Source organism: Kogia breviceps, chromosome 11 (assembly GCF_026419965.1).
Source record: "Kogia breviceps isolate mKogBre1 chromosome 11, mKogBre1 haplotype 1, whole genome shotgun sequence".
NCBI classification, from domain to species: Eukaryota; Metazoa; Chordata; class Mammalia; order Artiodactyla; family Physeteridae; genus Kogia; species Kogia breviceps.
Genome location: NC_081320.1, coordinates 29,063,501 through 29,080,276, shown reverse-complemented (window position 1 = coordinate 29,080,276; position 16,776 = coordinate 29,063,501). Strand labels below are relative to the sequence as shown.

At 44.0% G+C, this 16,776-nt stretch overlaps 1 long non-coding RNA gene and 1 pseudogene across 3 annotated transcripts in view; one reads left to right on the top strand and one right to left on the bottom strand.

Annotated features, from left to right (window-relative positions):
* The first annotated feature begins 3,348 nt into the window (after nucleotides 1–3,348).
* LOC131765795 (serine/threonine-protein kinase MARK2 pseudogene) lies at nucleotides 3,349–5,137 on the top strand (annotated as a pseudogene).
* A 599-nt stretch (nucleotides 5,138–5,736) lies between these two features.
* Nucleotides 5,737–16,776, bottom strand: part of LOC131765116 (uncharacterized) — a 112,942-nt gene continuing 101,902 nt past the window's right edge. For all 3 annotated transcript variants that reach the window (XR_010835424.1, XR_010835423.1, XR_010835426.1), the window contains one exon: nucleotides 5,737–6,044. This is a non-coding gene — a long non-coding RNA (uncharacterized lncRNA). The remainder of the gene's footprint in view (nucleotides 6,045–16,776) is intronic.

The window sequence follows — 16,776 nt, the reverse complement described above, 5'->3', positions numbered from 1 at the left end:
ACGATTGTGAGAGGCCTGTGCACCACGATGAAGAGTGGTCCCCACTTGCTACAACTAGAGAAAGCCCTCGCACAGAAACGAAGACCCAACAGAGCAAAAATAAATAAATTAATTAATAAACTCCTACCCCCAACATCTAAAAAAAAAGATGAAGCAACTTATCCAGAATTGTATAGTTAGTACTTTCCAGAATTTAAACCAGGTATTTTCCCAGTTCCATTCTACATTATATTTTCATTTCATTATTTGAAATGACTTTTGAGTCTTCATTTTGCTTACTTTCTGAAGTTATATGGGGATAGAATGGAGTTGGATATTTTCAGTGACATTCACACATGGGGAAGGAAATTGAGTCCACAAGCTTCCGCGATGTTTCCATGGAGAACGCTAACAACAGGACCAGAAACATCGCTATCCTTTTGGTTCAATCATCTTTTGTAACACACTACAAGAATTAATTTTAAGAAGCCCAATGTTTTCCAAACTTTCACCAAAGGGCTCTGTGGGGTCCTCTAATAATATCTAAGAGACTTCTTACTTTCACTTTCCAAGCCACTTAAGACCAGGAGTTCTGATTGTTCTTTGTGAGAAAATCAAGTGACAATCATAGCTCATAATTTAGGATGGTTTCTTCACGGCCCAGGCAAAACCTAATACACAGTAATAATCATTGTTAATTGCATCTATGACAATGATTAATCGGGTACCAAAGAGGTGTATAAATTGGGAGAAATTATGATCAAGGAGAAACATAGGCCACAGATATTTAATTAATGCTCAATTATTTATGAGTTTAACTTTGGTTAAGCTAATTTTCCTTCCTCTAGACAATTTCCAATTCATCTCCACAAGGAGACCAGAATAATCACCTTCCAATACAAGATTTATTCAGTTCCTTTAATTAAGAGCCTACAGTGACTTCTGCATTCACTCTACGAAGTTTTACTATGAGAGGAAAAGAGCCATTATATTTTGTCTTGAATTAGATATGCCACCATACTTGACTTAGCTCATCTTACTGGAAGCACTTTGAGGGCACATCCTACAGTCTTGTCTTACATCCTGTACAGAATCAAGCCAAGGGATTCACACATAATTACAGCTGGAAAAACACTTATTCTAGGTTGATACTTTTAGCCTTTACCACCAAGACTTTATCACCAAGACCTATCTTTACAGTCTCTAAACAGAAGACCTTCTTGCATTCCGTTTTCATATTGACTAGGAATGTAAAGGGAAGAGCTGAGAAGTAGCCTTAGTCTGCTAGCAGCCAGCCCAGATAAATCATCGGTGGAGATATTGTTTCTTTCAAAAGATATAAACATAAGAGGAAGTCCTAGAGTTTATAACAATTGTGCCAATAAAATTCCATGAAAACCTAGAAATCCAGATGCAGATCAGTAACATATTGGTTAAATAAGCTGTTATGTTCATGCAATGGACAAGTGTACAGACATTAAGAAGAACGAGATACTCTTTTCTATGAGATTCTCTTTTCACTGAACTCATCAGTCCTGCAAAGACAATGTTACGTAATAGTTTTTCTTTAACATTATATCAGGCATCTTCATCTTGTCCTGCATTTATTGCCAGTGTTACTAAAGCTTAGCATTTACCTCTTTCTCTTTTAGACCTATAATTTCTTCTTACTGTGGAAGCATTCATCAATCCCTATTTTACTATTTCTTTTAAATTAGAAATGAATATTGAATTTTATAAAATATCCTTGGGGGATATTTCAAGTGATTGTATAGTTTTGTTCTCTTTTGACCTTGTTATATGGTAAATTATATTTTGTTATTTTATATTATGCTATTTATTATATATGATATGTTTACTAATAACATTTATTATATTATAATTACATTATTATTAAGGTAGTATTTTGTTTCAGATAGACAAAACAACCAGTGGAATAGGAAGCATCTTGAAATTAGATGCAAGAGCATAAGGGAATTGAGATTAAAGTAAAATTGACATTTTGGATCAGTAGCAAAACTATTCAACAAAAGTGGGAAAATATGGCTATCATTAACAAATTCTAGATGTAGCAACTAGTTAAAAGTAAAAATATAATGAAACTGTAAAAGTATCAGGAACCTGGGAGACTTGAAATAAATTATTCATGAGGAACACCTTTCTAAGATACAAAGATAAAAGGATACATTTAATTATATAAGAATTAAAATTTTCCTCATGGCAAAATGCACTACAAAGGTCAGAAAACAAGCAAAAGAAATTGGGAAATATATTTAGAAATAGATATGCTTTCTTTACAACTTTTGGAAAGTTTTGCTAGATATAGGATACTTGGTTGACGGTTTCTTTTCTTCAACACTTCAAGTACATTGAGCCATGCCATCTGGCCTCTGAGGCTCTTGATGAGAAATCTGCTCATGACCTTCCCGGCAATTCTTCTCTCAGCTTCATAGACTTTCATAACGTACTTTATCGGGTCTTATGCAACAGAACATTTTGTATAGTATTGTGAAGTCAGTTAAGTTGTAACATTATTTTGAGACCAGAATTTAAGGAAAAGGAATTGAATATTTCAAGTGTAGACATTACGAGGTCTTTAAAATTATTACACATTTTCAAACTAGAAATAAAAAGGCCACTGAAGTATCCTACAGATTTTAATTTATAACAAAGTGAATACCAATATCTAATAACACAAGTAAAGAAAAATTTCTTTGGGATCCTTTTTCCTAAGTGTAAAGGGGCCTTGAACTCAAAAAGTGAGAAAACCACTGTGGCTTATCCCCAGCTTTGATGGGTCCATTTCTTGCTCTGACCTCACAGTGCACCACTGTTATGAACTTCACAGAAGCCCTAGAGGAGCCCAGCTGGGACCAGGTTTTTGGTCCTTAGAGCCCAGGAAGCTGCTTTTGGTGACCTGACGGCCTTGGACCCACAGTTACCTTGTTTTTTCCTTGTTTCTGCCATTTTGTTGATTTTTTTTCCTCTTTACTCCTTTTTATTTTTCTCTCTTCTTTGCCTTTTTCTCATTTTTCTTTATTTTTCTCTCTGTATCATTTCTTAGAGTTTTAAATTTTTTCTTCTCAATTTTTTGGTGTTTCTTTTCCATTTCTTCTGCTTTGCTTTCTTCCTTTCTTCTTTTTCTCATTTTTATCTTAATTTTAGTTAGTATTGCTAGATTAGTACAGTTCGCATAGTCAGTATTGTTGGTATAGTTAGCATAGTTGGTATAGTTAATACTTTATTAGCATAGTTAGTGTAGTTAGTAGTAGTTAGCGCTGTTGGCACAGTTAGCATAGTTAGCGTTGTTAGTTAGGATAGTTAGCATTGCTAGTTAGTGCTGTCAGTCAGTGTAGTTAGGTCACAAGTATGCAGGGCCTCACAGCCAACTGTGCTGACAAGGAGGCTCATATTGATGATTATGAGATCCTCCACACCATTGGCGAAGGCAGCTTTGCTAAAGTGAAGCTGGCCCGGCACATTCTGACCGGGAGACAGGTCGCTGTGAAGGTCGTTAAAAAGAGGCGTCGGAGCTTCTCAACTTTCCAGCAGCGACTTTTCCGGGAAGTGCACAGTATGAAGGCTCTGAATCACCCCAATATTGTAAAACTGCTGGGGGTGATTGACACGGAGGAGACAATGTTCTTAATAATGGAGTACCTCAGTGGTGGGGACATGTACACCTACTTGAACATACATGGCCGTATGACAGAGGCACAGGCCCGAGGCCCGTTCCAGCAGCTGGTCTCTGCTCTGCAACACTGCCACCAGAGGGGCATCGTGCACCGGGACCTGAAGCCACCGAACCTCCTCTTTGATGCCAACATGAATATAAAACTCACAGACTTTGGCTTCAGCAACAAGTGTGATGACAGCAGGAAACTGGACACGTTCTGCGGCACAGTCGCGTATGCTGCCCCGGAACTCTTGCTGGGGCAGAGGTACAGCGGCCCTGCGGCGGACGTGTGGAGCCTGGGAGTAGTGTTCTACAACATGGTAACTGGGTCCAGTCCCTTTGTGGGAAAAGACGTGCAGGAGCTGCGGAAGCAAATCTTAAAAGGGCAATATCCCATTCCAAATTACCTGTCTGTGGAGATAAGGAGTTTATTACAAAAAATGATCTCCCTCAAGCCCAGTGACAGAGGCACCTTACCTGACCTCATGAAGCACCCATGGGTGAATATGGGCCAGAAGAAGCCACTCCAGCCACCCTGTGAAGAGGACCTGGAGGTGACAGTGAGGAGGATTCTGGACTCGATGTGGGACGAGATCCAGGACGGAGGAGAAGGCAGTGTGAGCTCCAAGAAACCAATGGTGGGGTCCTCCATCATAGCTGCAGGGCCCTTCTCCTCCGGGGACCTCAGTGGCAATGAACTCGAGCCTTTTCCAAGCCCTGAGTTGTCCACCCTGGAAACCAGGCGGCTCCACCAGGGAGAAAATATGCAAGAGCAGGAAGACCAGCAGGCAGGGCAGAAGACCAGTGAGCCTGCCTGTCCCCCACCCAGCCTGGACTCAAGGACTGCCACCCCCAGCCCAGCCCACCAGTGTGGCCCTGGAGCATACCCCTGCACCAGCAGCAGGACTGGAGCCCCAGCGGGAACCAGCTGCCCCCTGCATGTGTCCAACACTGGAAGGTCCTCCCACGCTGCACAGCCTGAGAGTATGTCCTCATCCATTCCCTTTGGCCACAGCCAGAAAAAGCAAGGGGTGGCTGGGACAGTCTGGAACTTTTTAAAAAGGCATCTTGGTGGTTGTTGCCAGCTGCCCAGCAAGAGGCGTCGTAATAAAGTGAGCCCATCTGAACCCCATGGGTGACCGAGGCAGGAAGGTCAGGCCGCCGCGCTCCCTGGGACCCGGTCCAGTGGAAGGTGACTGTGTTCTCTGCACGGCTTTCAGAAGCATCGTATCCAAGACCCTGGCCAGCTCAGAGGATGGTCCAGAGCAGCCAGGGCGACTGAGAGGCCACGGTGGCTGCAGGTCCGCCCCTCAACCCTCACCTGGGTGAAACTTCAGAGACTGGAGTGTCATTCCTGTGGCACGTCTCCCCTCCCCCAGTCTTCTGTCTTCCATGTTGGTGGGGGAGGGGGCGGATAGTTCTTGTTCCAAGAACTCCTTGGTTCTTCCAATTCTAGTTAATAAACTTGATGCTCCAGAAGGATGTATCACACTCTGCTTTGCGTCTTCCCTGCACAGAATTGGGGCTGTGCATTTTCCAGTTAGACAAGTGTGTAACCATGTAGTGCTTGGAGTTAATCAGAACAACTAAAGGGAAAAATGACCTAAGAGAATTAGCACAATGACTCCCAACAGCAACAACTGCTGCCCTGCAGGGCAGAAATGCAGAAAGTGTGAAATACCTTCCTGCACTAACATTACCGAACATTTTCAGAAGGGCCGAGGGGAACCTTTGGTCCCTGCAGCCTGTGTTAATGACAACAGAGAGGCCCCTAAGAGGATAAGAAGGTCCCGTGAACCAGCCTGTGCGCGGTGTGGTAAGGTCCCTGTGCAGCTGAGTTTCATGACTGTCACGCAGCAGTTGGGCTCTCCTCTTCCCCCGTGCGGAGGGGCCCTGATGCATGGGTGTATTTTATTTTTTTGATGTGCACCATTTTAAAAGTCTTGTTACAATATTCCTTCTGTTTTATGTTTTGGTATTTTTGGCCGCGAGGCATGTGGGATCTTGGTCCCCGACAAGGGATCCAACCCGCACCCCCTGCACTGGAAGGCGAAGTCTTCACCACTGGACTGCGAGGGAAGTCTCTTTTTAAATTTCATTGTTTTGATGCATGGGTTTGACCACGGGGACTGGATGATTATACTAGATGATCATACTTTCAAAACACTGGATTGGTCAGCGTTCCCTGGTTCCCTGGTTCAATAAGCCCTTGAACACACGGGTGACTGGGCAGGGTCTTCTTCCCAGAGGCCTCTCTCTGGGGGCACATGCTCTCGGAGGCATCACCTGCACAGTCCCATTGGCTCTCGTGTGCTTACAGGTCACTTGCCGACGGCGGAATCCTTCACTGCAAGACACAGAGCACTCTGACCACGTGCCCGTGAACCACCTAAACAAAAAAGTACAGGAGCTTAGTAAAGACAGGTAGGACAGATCCTACAGGAAGTGCCTTCCAAAGGAAAAATCGATCCTAACATGATGACTGTTTCAGGGCCCTCACACGTCTCTCTGGGAATGGGCAGCAGCACAGATAACTCCCAGCCATATGCTCAGAGTTGCTTTTACTCAGAGAAGCAACAGAATCACCACATGGAGACAGCCAAAAGAGGGGCGGGATAGAGCCGTCTTCAAGTATGTGAGGAGCCATGACTTGTGTGGCTTCATAGAGGAGAGCTAGGGCAAAATTAGGTGGAAACTTCAAAAAGGTGGGTTTCAACTCACTGAAACCAAAGGGAAGAAAATATTGCTAAAATCACCTATGTGCTCTTTGTGCTCTGAGACATTTGCATATTTTCTAATGTAATTGTCATCTTGTTCCCATTCTTACAATGAAGACACCGATGTCCACAGGGTTAAATAGCTATGGTCACATGACTAACATGCCAGCAAAGCTGGGACTGCTTCTAGATTTATCTCACCCTAAAGTTCATAATGATTAAAGGAGACTGAACTAGGAACTGGACACCTTGGAGATATTGAGTGCTCTGTCACTCAAGATGTTCGAGCTGCCACCAGGATGCTGCAGAGTAGGGGTTCCTAACCTGAGCCCCATGGTTCTCCAAGGGAACCATGGACTTGGATGGGAAAAGGATTACATCTTCATTGTCACTAAGCTCTAACGGCAATTGAGTATTGCCTTCAGTTGTAAAAATGCAGGCCACAACATATAGTAGGAGTAGCAGCAATACCTGTGATTTTGTTACCAATAGAAATCATAGCTGTTTTCACATGACATGAAAATTGTGGTAGGCATCCAAAACAGCAATTACATTCATCACCATTTCAAAATCAATGGTACTAGTAGATCCTATTATTTAGTGTGTTAATAGAGAAGCAAATTTACTACTACATCACATTTAAAACTCCTTCAGTAACTGTATTTCAATATAATTAATTGGCTTCCTTTGTAATCAAGTATATTTTATTTTATAGATTTAAAACCCTTGTTTGAGAAGGGAGCCATAGGCTTCTCTAGACTACGGAGGGCTCCGTGGCACTGAAATGTGAAGGACCCCTGATGGAGAGGGATCTAGGGTTAGATGATCTCTACTGTTTCTTCTAGGTATGAAAGTGTATGACTCTGTTTTTTCTAGGAGTGGCTAAAGGCTTGAGAGTACTTAATAAATAAGGATAAACTTCCCAATGTGAATTCTCACTTTGTGAGAATCAAGAATTGACATAAACCAGTTTTCTTGGATCAAATCCCTCCTAGTTATTCTAGCATCCGTTTGCTGCTTCCTGAGGGACAGATGACTCTTGCACAAGCTCTTCCTTTGAAGGATAGGAAGAGCTCATGCCAGAGTCAAGGTGCCTGCAGCACTGGAAGACAGGTCAAGGTGCCTACGGTACCCACGGCTCTTCTAAGAACGTGTTCCGAGGCATCTCCTTTGTTTCACCGTGTGACCATGCCTCCCACTTCTCCTCCAAGGCACAGATCATGGATCCGGGGTGGACATTTGCACAGAGCAGTGAGCTGGACAACATTATGTACACCTCCGATTCCTCCTCAGTAAAATGAGGTTGATAATAGTGTCTGCCTCACAGGTTTGTGCTCAGTAAGTGCTACTACTGTTTGGTTTTTGTCTTGGTTTGTTTTTTTCTTTGTTTTTACTGTGAATTTTGCCACTGTGAGCTAAAATATTGCCTGCCATATCAGTAAACAAAGGATGTTGCAGCCATCAAGCCATCACATGGCTGCCCTGACGGTGCACCACCCGGAGGAGACTCAGGATGAGACAGCACAGGACACTGGCCCCAGGCAGTGGAGGTGCACATCAAAGGAATGATTTCAGTGAGCCCAGACTCTTGTTTCTTCCCCTACAGACAAAGGCGCTAAATTCCTTAACTTGAGATAGCTGGTTTTCTTTAATTAACAGTAATCTTTTCATGTTCCAACTACCTGGTCTTTTGTTGCAAAATCTCCTATATATCGTGGCTCCCCAATCCGCTCCTTGCCACTTCAGAACAGTTTCTCAACATTATCTGGGATGCTATGTCCCAAGCTTGAAGTGCTCAGAATGTCTGTCGAATAAAACATACCTCTCCACTTTTAGGTTGTGTGTTATTTTCAGTTGACAGCATCATTGGTCAATTATCTGCTAGGGACTATGCTATTCAATCATTCATTCATTCATTTAACAAATATTTTTAGAGTGTGCAATGGGGCAATCAGTGTGCTGAGTGCTGGGGATAACTTGTTAATAAGCACACCAACTGTGGATTTGCTCTCCTGGAACTGATGGTCCAGTACGTGGGCAAGACAGGCAGATTGTGGTAAGAGCTGTGCAGAAGAATGACACGGAAATAGAAAAACATATAGCACAGGGGTCTGGTTTAGTTTGGGGCCTAGGTGGTTTCCCTGAAAATAGATGAATAGGAATAACTAAGTGCAAAGAGAGGAAGCAGTATGTGCAAAGGCCACGAGTCAGGAGACAGAACGGTATATCAAACCGACGAAAAAGACTATTGTGGATGGAGATCCAATAACCAGGCTGGGGGCTTCCCTGGTGGAGCAGTGGTTGAGAATCCGCCTGCCGATGCAGGGGACACGGGTTCGTGCCCCGGTCTGGGAAGATCCCACATGCCGCGGAGCGGCTGGGCCCGTGAGCCATGGCCGCTGAGCCTGCGCGTCCGGAGCTTGTGCTCCTCAAAGGGAGAGGCCACAACAGTGAGAGGCCCGCGTACCGCAAAAAAAAAAAAAAAAAAAAAAAAAAAAAAAAAAAAAAAAAACCAGGCTGGGAGACACAGCAATGAGGCAGAAAGGCAGCCTGAGACCCAAGCACGGAGGGACTTTTATTCTTTCACTCATGTATTCGGTGAGGCAGCAAATAGGTACTGGGCATTTACTTACCATGTGCAAGGCATTATTTTAGACATTGGGGGACAAAATGAACAAGATAGACACAGTCCCTATGCCAGGAATTTTGACCTTTGTCTTAAGAAGAAAGGGAAGGCATGGAAGGGTTTTTTTTAACATCTGTATTGGAGTATAACTACTTTACAATGGTGTGTTAGTTTCCGCTTTATAACAAGTGAATCAGCCATATGTCCACATATATCCCCATATCTCCTCCCTCTTGCGTCTCCCTCCCACCCTCCTATCCCACGGCTTTAGGTGGTCACAAAGCAGCGAGCTGATCTCCCTGTGCTATGCGGCTGCTTCTTACAATTGGTAGTGTATATATGTCCATGCCACTCTCTCACTTCGTCCCAGGTTACCCTTCCCCCTCCCCGTGTCAAGTCCATTCTCTAAGTCTGCGTCTTTATTCCCGTCCTGCCCCTAGGTTCTTCAGATTTTTTTTCTCAGATTCCATAAATATGTGTTAGCATAAGGTATTTGTTTTTCTTTGTGACTTACTTCACTCTGTATGACAGACGTCAGGTCCATCCACCTCACTACAAATAACTCGATTTCGTTTCTTTTTATAGCTGAGTAATATGCCATTGTATATATGTGCCACATCTTAGGTTGCTTCCATGTCCTGGCTATTGTAAAGAGAGCTGCAATGAACACTGTGGTACAGGACTCTTTCTGAATTACGGTTTTCTCAGGGTATACGCCCAGTAGTTGGATTGCTGGATCGCATGGTAGTTCTATTTTTACTTTTTTAAGGAAACCCCATACTGTTCTCCATAGTGGCTGTATGTATTCACATTCCCACCAACAGTGCAAGAGGGCTCTCTTTTCAACAGAGGAGCATCGTGATGAGTTTGTGTTTTCTTTAAGTTTTTTGTTGTTGTTGATCTGAACCATTTTTAAAGTTTTTATTGAATTTCTTACAATATTGCTTCAGTTTTATGTTTTGGTTTTTTGGCCTCGAGGCATGTGGGACCTTAGCTCCCCAACCAGGGATCGAACCCCACAGGCCCTGCAATGGAAGGCAAAGTCTTAACCACTGGACTGCCAGGGAAGTCCCATGAGTTTGTGTTTTCAAAGATGGTTCTGCTTATAGACTGGACAAAGCACTCTAGAGAGGAGATAAAACTCAGGAGGCTCCTAGAGTGGTCCTAGTGAGGAATGATGATGGCTTGGACTCCATTGGTAACAGTGGGAAATTGACAAGAAAGGATGGAAGTGAGAGGAAGGGGGGAGTTTAGGATGCTGTCAATGTGATCTGGAACACTGGGGACGGATCAGATTTGGTGGAGATCATGAGTTTGACTTTGGACATTTTTAAAACCATTGATTTGTGTTGTCTGTGACACAGAAAGGTTAGTAATGCTTTTACCCCTGGGGGTAGAGTCTAAGGAACTGTGCTTTTAACTTGTGCCTCTCATGATCTGGCCTACTGCCTTATCTGCGGGGTAAACCCATGAAATGAGCTTCACTGTGCTCTTAAGGTACACTGTGAGTACAAGAAACAGATTTGGGTAGCAATTAAGAACACAAGCTGTTGGGCTTCCCTGGTGGCGCAGTGGTTGAGAATCCGCCTGCCGATGCAGGAGACACGGGTTCGTGCCCTGGTCCGGGAATATCCCACATGCAGCGGAGCAACTAAGCCCGTGAGCCATGGCCGCTAGGCTTGCGCGTCCGGAGCCTGTGCTCTGCAATGGGAGAGGCCACAACAGCGAGAGGCCCACATACCGAAAAAAAAAAAAAAAAAAAAAAAAAAAAAAAGAACACAAGCTGTGAAATCAGACTATCTCAATTTGAATTCTGGCCCTTGTAACACTGAGGCCTAGGGGAGTTGTTCCAACTGTAAGATAGAAAATGAACGACATCAACCTCATAGGTGACTGTGAAGTGATCCACATAAAGCACTTAGCAGAGTGTCTTGTACGGTACATGCTAAACAAATCTTCCTGGTTGAGTTATTAAATCCAAATGACTGTACATTTTAAAACAAGCCAAAACCTGATACCGATGAGATAAGAAGAGTGACTACACACACCTCGAGGGACAGTCCCGGATGTTACAGGGCTGGACCCAGCCATCGGCTCCTGGAGATGCTCACAGAAGGCCTCACTCACTTCCTGCCCATTGGCCATTACGCACTGGGGTCTCTGAACTCGGGCTCCCAAGTGGCCCCAAGTGGCAGAACAATGTGTCCAGCTACCAAGCTCCCAGAAAGTCTCTACGGAAAGGAAATGAATGTCACGACAGCCCCCTGGATGAGAAATGATGAGGGGCTGGAGACAACCTGGCCAAAGACCACTGCCAGCTGTTTTCTGGTTAGCTGCCTGTCTGGTGCTCTGAGTAGCACACTGAGAATAAGCCACCATACAGTGCAAGGGAGTCCTTTAAATCTCCTTTTCCTTCAATTAGCTTATTGTAATAACTGGTGGGAATGGCAGCCAGAATGGGGCCCTTGGACCACAGCCTGGGAGAGGGGCTACTGCGGACCAGCTGGATCTGCCAGAAAAATCTCAGAGAGAAGCCGGAGGTATCCTGTGCAGTGCGCTGGCTCCTCAGGACTCTCCAAGCAGAGTCAACAGGACAAGAGTGGAGGGTCTCTCAGGGGATGCCCTAATGGGTTCTATTTCTCCAAAGTGGATCAGGCCGAGAAATGAAAGATGTTTAGCAGGGAGTAGGGATTAAGCAGAAATGTTAAAGTTGCATTTCAATTCCATTCTTACTTTTCCATTAATTCTGAATCTAAACTTCAGATTAGTCCTGAAAATGAATACATCATTTGTCCTGGAGACATCTAGAAAGGTGAAAATGGGAGTTTCCTTTAGAAACGTTGAAGCTGACCCCCTCCAATAATTATAGCGTTTTTTTCTTTAATCCCCATTCTAAGCAGCCTTTCCCTTCCCCTTTGACACATGGTAAAAAGATAAGGTAGGACACGATGATGACACATTTGTGTATGATCACAGAAAGTGCCAGATTTCTCGTAATTATCACAATTGATAGCTACCAGCTGTGTCCACAGGCTCCCTCACAGAGGGACTGATTCCTTTAACTTAATTGTTTTCCCGGTTTTCCTTTTGATTTAGGAATTTTTGTCCTAAGTTGCAAACGGTATCATTTGCAAAGGAGAAGGGAATATATTTTTAGTTGCTCCCCCAGGATTACAGTTTATTCAAAACAAATTTTAAAAATAGCTAAGTTTATTAGGAATTTTCCAGGTGATAGGTGCTGAGTTAAACACTTTAACATCAATTTTTCATTTAATCCTTATGGCCATCTTGTGAATTAGATTAGTTTTACTTGCAGAGGTGGACACTTAAAAAAGCTAAGTGACTTTCCCAAGGTACTTCAACTGGATTGGAGCCCAGTGTGCCTGTCTCCAAATATAACTCTTTCTACTCTGTCATATTTCACAAAGACACCTTGACGATTCAAGGCAGGACACACGTGCATTTCTTTAAAAAAATGTGGTTTTTTACTGAGGTATATAATTCATATACAATAAAATGCTCAGCTATCAGGCATGTGGTTTTATGAGTTTTCACAATTGTATGCACTTATGTAACCGTGATCCAAAGCAAGGTATATAACATTTCATCACTCCCAAAGTTTCCTCCTGTCTCTTTTTTAATCAACTTCTCTCTCCTCCCAGGCAACTACTTCTTCATTTCCATTAATATACAACAGTGCTATCTGTTCTTGGTCTTCATACAATATGTACCCTTGTGGGTTTTTTTTGCGGTACGCGGGCCTCTCACTGTTGTGGCCTCTCCCGTTGCGGAGCACAGGCTCTGGACGCGCAGGCTCAGCGGCCATGGCTCACGGGCCTAGCCGCTTCGCGGCATGTGGGATCCTCCCAGACCGGGGCACGAACCCGTGTCCCCTGCATCGGCACTGCACCACCAGGGAAGCCACTGCGCCACCAGGGAAGCCCATCTGTTTGTCTTCTTTTGCTTAACATAATGTTTTTGAGATCCACCCATATTGTCGTGTATATCAGTCATTCATTCTTTTTATTTATTGCTGAATAATATTCCATTGTATGAATACACCCACAAAGTTACACCCTATTCTCACAAACATTTCTGATTTTCTTAACTCTACCTCACTCCCTTGACCTCCTAAAGAGCTTTGCAAGCTGGAAATACCTAGATTAGGTTCTTGTGACCAAGTACTGATACGTGTGGAAAAAAATATTTGTGAAAGAAGACAAATGAAAGAATCAATTCCACAGTTCTTAGCACATCTTCCCTCTATTAATATTTACCAAGTTAGCAATTGTTTTGCAACTAGAAAACCGATGTCTGCATTACCATAAATAATGATGCAGATTTGGGATATGAGCTCCGTGGGCTTCCTCAGGACTAATTTTTTTTTTTTTTTAATGTTCAATATGGAAGGAAAAAGTTGAACCCCAGTAGGTTCAGGAGGAAGGGAAAAGCTGGCTGGACGCCTAGGAATAATTTTACTTATTGCAAAGTGCAAAACATGGAGGGTCTCTTAACTAAATCCTTTTCTTAGCACATGCTTTACCACCAGAAAATCTGCAAATTAATTCCAAATCCCAGACCCGAAGGTAGGAGTTCTCTTGTTGGCCCATTACTGTTGGTTCCAGTGTTGGATGCCTGGAGCATATGCTGTCTATGGTCCTTGGGAAATAGAAGTTTACTGCCTGACTGTTTGTTCTGAGAAAAAAAAAAGGAACACTTGTTTACCAATTAGAAGTTATCTAATTCTTGTTCCAGCTTGGGTGTTCTTGAAGACAACAATTCCTGGGGAATAATTCCTTTGCAATAGAATGCTCTGTCCCAGGACACTCAGGCTCACACAGATCTGGGAGCCATGTGTGGTGCTGGGTGTGCGGAGTGCCACGGGGGCTTAGTCAGAGTTATTAACTACGCTAACAGGTAGCATCTCTGCATGTTTTCAGGGTTTATAGCCTAACTAACAAGGTAGGAAAAAATACATTCACCAGAATTCCAAAAGGGAATGGAGGAAGCAGCTGGGGCTTATAGGGCTCTTCCCCTCCAGAGAGCTTTGGGAACAGAAGAAGGGGTGATGTTTTATAGGGGACCTATAAATGAAAATCATTGAAATGCTCCGGGGTGCCAGTGTTTCCTGCAGGCAAGCTTTACGTGCATCCAGTGCCCTGGTTTTTACCTCTGGTATCCTGTTTTTATTTTTATTTTTATTTTATATTGGAGTATAGTTGATTCACGATGTTGTGACAGTTTCGGGTGTACAGCAAAGTGATTCAGTTATACATACACGTGCATCTATTCTTTTTCAAATTCCTCTCCCATTTAGGTTATTAAAGAATACTGAGCAGAGTTCCCTGTGCTATACAGTAGGTCCTTGTGTGTTGTCTATTTTAAATATAGCAGTGTGTACATGTCAGTCCCAAACTCCCCATCTATCCCTCCCCCCAACCACGCTTTCCCCAGGCTAACCATAAGTTCATTCTCTAAATCTGTGACTCTGTTTCTGTTTTGTTAGTAAGTTCATTTGTATCTGGTACCCTGGTTTTTGTGGCTGCCACCCAAGGGATGCTCCTTGATCTGGTGGCTCTGTTGGCCAGGGCTGGAAGGGGTGGGTGTAGGGTTAGCAGTGGGATGGAGGGGTGGGAGGGTAGGGAGGAGGTGGGGGGTGTTGGCTTCCATCCCTGGGTCCCACAGGACTGTGGCAATTAGAGAGGTAGTTCTTGGCAGGCTACCACCGCCAGGGCACCGCACAGACAACGGACTGAAACACACCCCCAGTCTTTCTATGAAGGAGGTCTCTTTGCTTGTCCTGGAGCTTTGGCCTGAGGGGCTGGCTTCAGGTCTGGCTCACATTTAGTGGCCTATGGAGCTGCTTTCAAGGAATGTAGGCTGTAGAATGTAGCGCCCCTTGGCGCTCTCCCTCTGCCTCGCACCAGCTCACCACTATCACCCAGTAAAGGAACTTACACAATCATTTGGGACCCTGATTTCAGCAGCTGCCACCCAGGGGACCCCTCCAAATCTTCTGACGCTGGTGAGCATCAGGGGTTACACTTACAGTCCCACAGGACTGTATATATCTACATACTTAAAGGAAAAACTGATCCTGAGGGTCAAGCTTGCAGTCAGCCTCAATCTAGGTTCTGAGAGCCTCCCGTTTGAGACACTGACAGGTCTTAGCACATCCTCAACTATGAGGAGTTATTAAATACATACAGTAAGTCCCCTGCATACAAACCTTCAAGATGCGAACTTTCAAAGATGCAAACGTGCGTTCGCATGTCCAATCACGTGTTAGTTCACGTGTCTAGAGTACATTGTCACATCACATGCATCTTGTACAAGTGGTTGTGCTTTTGTGTACTTTACTGTACAGTACTGTATAGAGGACAGTTGTACAGTATCTTTATTTCAAGCCCAGGATGTCTGGAAGCAAGCGTAAAAGCAGCAGTGATATAGCTGGTACTTTTCAAGGTAATGTACTGTAAGATTAAAAATGTTTTCTTTATTTTTTGTGTTTGTTTTTTATGTATTATTTGTGTGAAAAGTATGATAAACCTATTACAGTACAGTACTATAAAGCCCACTGTCTTAGTTGGGTACCTAGGCTAACTCTGTTGGACTTGACAACGAATTAAACTTACGAACGTGCTCTTGGAACAGAACTCGTTCATACGCAGGGGACTTAACTGTAGGAGGCTGCTTGGACAAGCACAAAGGTTAGAGAGACAACCAGGAGCTGAGGCAGAGCTGAATGACAAGGTTCATCTCCTGCATGAGGCTACTCCTTCAAAACTGGGAAAGGTTGTTGCTTCATCTCTATAGAAGCCAACACAGAGGCACAGAGTGGTTGAATGGATGAAAAACCAAGACCCATCCACATGCTGCCTACAAGAGACTCCCTTTAGATGTAAGGATACACACAGACTGAAAGTGAAGGGATGCAAAAAGATATCCCATGCAACTGGAAGTTAATAGCACGAGGAAAACTGTAAAATCACACAGATGTGGAGACTGAAAAACATGCCACTGAACAACCAATGGATCATCTTGCTTTTCTAGATTTTCTTGGGGACATAGCACATACGCTACCTAAGATTGACCTTCGTGATACAGTGGATGCTCTCGTGTGCTTCTTGAGTGCTAGTTCAATGCCTTTTTTTTTTTTTTTTCCTTAAGGAGACTTTCTCTCTCTCTAAAGTAAGAGTTGAGCTTCAGTCTGGGCCAGAGTGAGAGCAACAGCTAGTTTGTGGGTTTTTTTTTTTTTTTTTTTCGGTACGCGGGCCTCTCACTGTTGTGGCCTCTCCCGTTGCGGAGCACAGGCTCCGGACGCGCAGGCGCACCGGCCATGGCTCACGGGCCCAGCCGCTCCGCGGCACGTGGGATCCTCCCGGACCGGGGCACGAACCCGCGTCCCCCGCATCGGCAGGCGGACTCTCAACCACTGCGCCACCAGGGAAGCCCTCAATGCCATTTTTACCGCCTAACCTCAGCATTCTGACTCAGAGCTCTAATGAGCAGAAATTCCCCCTGGCCCCGTCTAGATAGATCCCAACCAGCATCTCTGCTCCCAGTGCTGACTATACTTGGTATCTCTTTTACACATTTTATTTTTATTTCAAAGGGTAACATTAGGAAGAGCGAATCAGGTCTCTCTCTTTTCTGCCTACAGACCACACAAGTAAATCTGCAGTTTCCTGAAAGCCTCAGACCATACTGCTCAAAAATGTCAAGAGTAAAGATGAGAGACTAGGTTAAATTTATCTTGGGATTCCTTTCAGCTGAAA